This window comes from Pinus tabuliformis, chromosome 8, assembly GCF_031772625.1.
Source record: "Pinus tabuliformis cultivar Carrire ecotype Pingquan chromosome 8, CPIR1, whole genome shotgun sequence".
Lineage (NCBI taxonomy): Eukaryota > Viridiplantae > Streptophyta > Pinopsida > Pinales > Pinaceae > Pinus > Pinus tabuliformis.
Genome location: NC_142294.1, coordinates 703,254,525 through 703,261,158, shown reverse-complemented (window position 1 = coordinate 703,261,158; position 6,634 = coordinate 703,254,525).

Genomic DNA, 6,634 nt, shown 5'->3' with positions numbered 1-6,634 from the left:
CCAACATCTTTTCCATGAACCCAATAGTAGTATCGCCATGATTAGACCCGGCCTGAGACCCAGCTGCCATTTCGTCCAGCTTCTTCTTCCTTTGCAATCTAGTCTCGACCATTCAACAACTCCACCGAGTACGAGCAACCTTTGCTCTGATACCAACTGTCACGCCCCTACACCTGCGGTGATCTTCCAACCGCTTGTAGCGAGGTGCGGCACCACCGAACGCTTTCTTTTTAACAATACTAACGTTTATGGGCTATGCCTATTCCAACATAAACTTACTTAACTTGTGTTCTTATAACCACATAAAATGTTATCCTTTATACTTCAACAAAGAACAATTTCATTCATTAACCATGAACAATAAACCGAGAACAATACACAAGTATAAAGGGAGGGGCAACTCCCGAACAGTCTGCCCAACAATAATATTATGTCAAGAATATCATATTTTACAACAAGTGTGTCTTGGCGGAACCAAGTCTCACACTTAACCAATTTTTACAAAGATAGGCCACCTGCCTTTTACAACAGTCTTGTGCACCTCTTGCACAAAGAATGGTGCTCACCCGAGCCACCTAAAATCTCTGCCAAGTCCTACACCAAAACCCGTACCTTAGAATACACTCGAGCACACCTTGCCCTATCTTCGATTCACCTAAGGCTAAACTCACAATCAAGCCTTCATACCTTAACCTACAAACTACTTCCTCCACGCACCTAGGTTAGACTACGCATGAGGTGTGCGTATCTACCTCTAAACCTGCGCAAGTGTTTACCCCTTAAGCGTATGAAAGAGATGAGCGAAGATTGCTTGGTGTAAATGGCCTCCTCACGTGCCATATATTTACACATGACATCACGTTACATAACCATGGGCCGACATGTTTAAATAACATTATGAAGCCCACGTCATATCTTTTATGTTTAATTATTATATAACCCTTCGTACTACATAGTTTTAATCTTTTATGTATGTGCTCCATTATATGTATGTGCTCCATTATACGTTATATGTATGTGCTCCATTATATGTATGTTTTATTATTCCACGTCTCCATATTACATATAATATGTGCGTCCACATAATACTTAGTCGTATTATGATTTTACATTATTGTCGCATTGTGTCGTTTATCGTCGCATATGACTCCACGGTATCGTCGAAACTAACTCGCAGAAACGTCGCACCGTCGTGTGCACTCACCCGCCGTGCGCCCGTGCCCGCCCGTGCACGATCACCCACCGTCGCCCTGCTACACGAAGGCCTTACAGGTGGGATTAGGGAGTTTTCATCGAAGTAGAATGAAATTTTTAATATGATGATAAACATGTAAAAGTATTTAAATATTAACGTATTAATGAAATAGATTATATGAAAATGGTTTAATGGATTTGTTAAATATGAATTTTATATGTATTATTAAAATAAATATTAGTAAACTATTGTAATATAGAGTATTTGTGGTGAGATAGGTGGGATGGGGAGTTTTCATCCAGGTAGAATGAAATTTTTAATATGATGATAAACATGTAAAAGTATTTAAATATTAACGTATTAATGAAATAGATTATATGAAAATGGTTTAGTGGATTTGTTAAATATGAATTTTATATGTATTATTAAAATAAATATTAGTAAACTATTGTCATATAGAGTATTTGTGGTGAGATAGGTGGGATGGGGGAGTTTTCATCGAGGTAGAATGAATTTTTTAATATGATGATAAACATGTAAAAGTATTTAAATATTAACGTATTAATGAAATAGATTATATGAAAATGGTTTAATGGATTTTTTAAATACGAATTTTATATGTATTATTAAAATAAATATTAGTAAACTATTGTAATATAGAGTATTTGTGGTGAGATAGGTGGGATGGTGCATGGCTATCATGTTACTAAGTATATATGATTTAGGATATGGCCATGTACCCTCCTCAAGGCCATTATCTAGCCTTAATGTCCTCTGCATGTGATTTAATGAGGTGATTATGAGAGTTCATATCAGAGTGAGCACACGCTTAATTACAATGATTAATGGGAGATTTGTCTTGGTTATTATGCGAAGATATGGAATTTGGAAGCCACCTAGAGTCCATTTCTGACTTTCCTTTCCATGTATAATTTTCATCACAAGTAAGGATTGATATTCATTCCACAAAATGGATAGTTTTGGCACGAGGGAGAAATAATTTTTGGGTACTAGGCTTTGCAAGGTGGCACATTATCAATGTTCATGGGCTCACATTTTTTCATTCATCTAGCTTTTCCAGAAGTAATTACCTCATTTCCTCCTTAATCTTCAACCTCCTATGCTGTTTCCTTTACCTTTGGTTATCGTTCCTTATTTTCCCTCCAAAATTTTGGTGAATTTATTTTCATTTTGCATGGTTTCCTTTTTGTAGTGGTACCTAGACTTGCATCTGTCTTAATCAAGCTCATCTAGGTAGTTTCCCTATTTGGGATTTTCTCCTTTGTTGGTTGTTTTCCTTTGCTAAATCATTCTAGTCCCTTCTCTCATTCTACCTTCTACCCAATCACTTCTTACTATGATGCTACATGGTTGATTTCTCCCTTCTCTCCCTCTTCTTGGGTGGCTCTATTCTTCTGGACAATTTGAATTATCTCCAACATCAACTTTCAATGCAACACTAATGAGCCAGAAGTCAAAGGGGGGCTACTTATTTTAGGGAACACGGGGGCTTGTGAGCCTGAAAACGAGGTAAAAGTTATACAAGTCGATATTGGACCAATATTCCACAAGAAATACATGATGAAATCATCCAAGTGGAACGTGGCATAGCTGGAGAAAGAGAATGTTTAACTCACTCTGAAGTGTTGGGGAAATTTTCTAAATGGGTACCCAATACTAGGTACACCAAAGGTCGTTATACCCAATACATGTATATAGTCGACATTTATTGACACTTAAAGCTTTTGCTAGGCCCTGTCTTGCTAGATCAAAATTAAGTCAGGGAAGACATCCTCCTTATGATCGACAAGCTACAAGTACCCATGAGGAACCTGGATCAATGTCTGACTATATTAAAACTCATCTATACCTTCCTCTCTAGGTAACAATAAAGAATCAATAGCAGTGGATGCTTTGAACTCCTCCAAATATAAATGACAAATCATAATTATTTTGGTTTTTTAGATTATATTAAATTAAATCACTTAATCTTACAACACGATTTTCATGTTTTTTTAAATAAACCTTAAAAAAATCATTTAAATAAAATTACTACTAATCTACAACAAAGAAAAACAAAAGATATTATTATATTTCTTTAAAAATATATTGATAGTTAACTAAAAACTAAAACAATTAATAACAAATTTATTTTACTTTTAAATAAAAAAATATTTTTAAAAAAATGATACCTCACCCCATAACAAATAGTAATAAACCAACTTAAATATAAAGTATAATATATGCACCAATATCATCTAATGAAAAATTAATAAATTAAATATAATACATGCAACAATCTCATCCAACGATTATTATGAAAAGTTAAAAAAATTATTTAAACAAAATGTCGCCCTTATATCTCTATCAAAAGCTAAAAGGTTAAGATTTAATTTACAAAACAAATGTCAATTATTATGAAGAAAAAATAAATTGGATTTGTTTGGTGCGTAGGTAAAGTTTAATATTCTTCTTAAAAGTGTAAAATTTTGCAGTTCGTATAGGTGTCATATAATGCATGCGATAGAATACATTTTTTTAATAATTTTTATGAGCTATGAAATTGTAGATTTAAGTTTGTTAGAATGGATAGGAAAAAGAGTGAGTATGGTTAGGGTTTTTGCTCGTAGGGATCATTTTGTTTTTGTGGTTGAGTTTTAGCTAGTCCTTGTTGTACATAGTGGTTTGGTTTTGGTCCAGGTGTCAAGTGCTTTCGCTGAGTGAATTGATTGGATCGTGTTTGCTTAAAAGTGATGTTAGATAACATATGACTATTGCCATGTTGTGAAATGGCTTGCACAGTTGTCATCACTATAGGAAGGGAGGAGGGATCTCTTTAGGTTACAACGGTGTGGAGGTCGAATCCCTCCCTAGTAGCTCCTAATCTAAACTTGACTAGAATTAAAATAGGTTTATCTTTATTGTATGTTGCATAATCATCATTTTATGTCATGGTTCTAGTTGATCGCATGGTTATTCAGCGTGGGTTTCGCCCATATGTGGAGCCCATAGCTAAGAGGGACGAGGGAATTACAAAGCTTCCAAACCCATGGAGATCATATCTCTTTTCCTCCATCATTTTGATCGAGGAAAGGGGTGCATGATTTTCATGGGACTTAATCCCATGGCATCTAACTCTTTTTTTCATACAAAACTTGCAAATCTGGAAGCTCGACAATCTGTACAGCGTGATTTGGGTTTAGATCAGCCACAACAAGATCTGGAGATGAGACAGAATTCAAAGATCTCAGATATGACAGATATAATGATGAGACAACAAAAGAAGGACAAATTCTATATATTCATAAAAAACCTAAATGGAAATTCCTCAGTTTTTAGGTTTCGGGGAAGGGATCTCATGGAAAATTTGAAGCATAACATCCAGATCCTTATGGGTATACCTTTAACACTTCAAGTTCTCGTATATGAAGGCAAGGTATTACAAGATCAACACCAGTTGGAAGATTATGGAGTGGGTCAGGACTCAACAATTTTTCTAAGTTTGAGAATGAGGGGAGAGGGTCTTATGCCCACAAAAACACTAATGCAAATCCCATAAATACTTATATGGACCCACTTCATTCAAAGATGCGCTTAAAGGGAAGAATGTTGCTCCAACCGAACAACCTCCTTTTTTGCCAAGTCCTTACATAGTGGAGCAAATGGACAGGATACCAGTGATGGAGTTTATATCCCCAAATTTGAAAATTGAAATTGCAGATCTTCAAAACACGACATTAATATGTCGATTTAATGGTTTCTGGCTGAAACCAGAAGACTTATTTGCTTGGGTGCACTCTTCTTAGACAAAGAAGTGTGATATCTATTTATGCTCAAAATGTTTTTTCATAATACATTTTGAGACAACAAGAAAGGGACAAATCTCTCAATGAAGGTCTATGGTTCTAGGGTAGAGTCAGGCTCTTTGTAACCCCATGGTTTCCAAGCTTTGATGTAACAAATATGGTCGTAACAACGATGCCAATATGGGTAAGGTTACCAAACCTTCCCCTTCCCTATTGGCACCTTTTGGTATTGGAGGCCATTGGAAATATCCTTGGTAAGTTCAAAACAACAGACTTAGATAGAACATCAAAGGGCATCTTTACTTTTGCCAGGATATGTGTTGAGATGGACCTCAACAAGGGTCTCCCAGATCATCTTCTATTAAAACATGAAAATTTTGAGTGGACACAAGTTCTTGATTATGAGAACATGACTTTCAGATGTCGATATTGTTTCCAAACATGGGCACCTGCATAATACTTGCCCTCAAGCAAAAAAGGCACCAAAAAAGAAAAAGTAGCAAGGCCCAAAGCAGAGGGGATGGCAGTTTCCAAATAATACAGAAGAGGAAGATGAAGAGCTAGAGGAAGATAATCATAACCTAGAAGAACAAACTCAAGCTAATGGAGGTGAAGAGAACAACAATGGACCAAGAGAAGACATCCAAAGGGGGGCGGTTTCAAAGGAGATCATTGTCTCTAAGAAGCAGAAAGAGGAAGAGCACATAGGAAAAGATTTAGGGGGGACAAAGCGAACACATGTATCTGAAAGTTTGGATTCAGACAAAGAAGTTCCTCCACAAGTGGAAGAAAATCAGATGGCAATAGTTACATCCACTTCCAATCAAGAAGTAAATTGGAGAAAGGTGGAAAGAAAAAAGGAAAAAAGGGGAAAATAAATAATTCTTATCATACTTAACCTCGGAAATTATATTTTCTATTCTCTTTTTTACTGTGTTTTTATCTTTATAATAATGCATCAACTGAAACACTGATATTGATTGAATGCCTTTGGGCATCTGCAGAATGTAACTTTGTCCTTATTTTTTCAAATTGAATGAAGTTACGATTTTTTTTAACATATAATAAAATTTTAAAAAAAATGAATAAAAATATAATAATGATCATTATGATGATTAAAGTCTTATAAAACTAATAGAATCTATCACACATCTACCATCTACCCAATTATGATGGAAAATTAAAAAATTAATTATAATACATGCAACAATATCATCCTACAATTATTATGAAAAGTTAAAAAAATTATTTAAACAAAATGTCAACCCTATATCATTTCAAAAGCTAAAAAATTAAGATTTAATTTAGAAAAGAAATGTCAATTATTACGAAAAAGGTAAAGATCCAGTTTTAACATTAATTGATGAGATCAATTATTATACCTGTCGTATGGTATAACGTATTTAGTTTTGACTTTGACTAAGTATTAGTTTGTCTTTAACCAAATATTTATGACGCATTCAGTTTTGCTTTTGACTAAGTATTAGTTTGTCTTTGACCAAATATTTATGACGCTTATGCATAGTTTAACATTAGGAATTCATTTTTTGTTATTTTTTATTATTATTTAAATTTATTTATTTGTAAGGTGATTGGTTGAGGTCTTATTATGGGATGTTTAATAACTTCCATT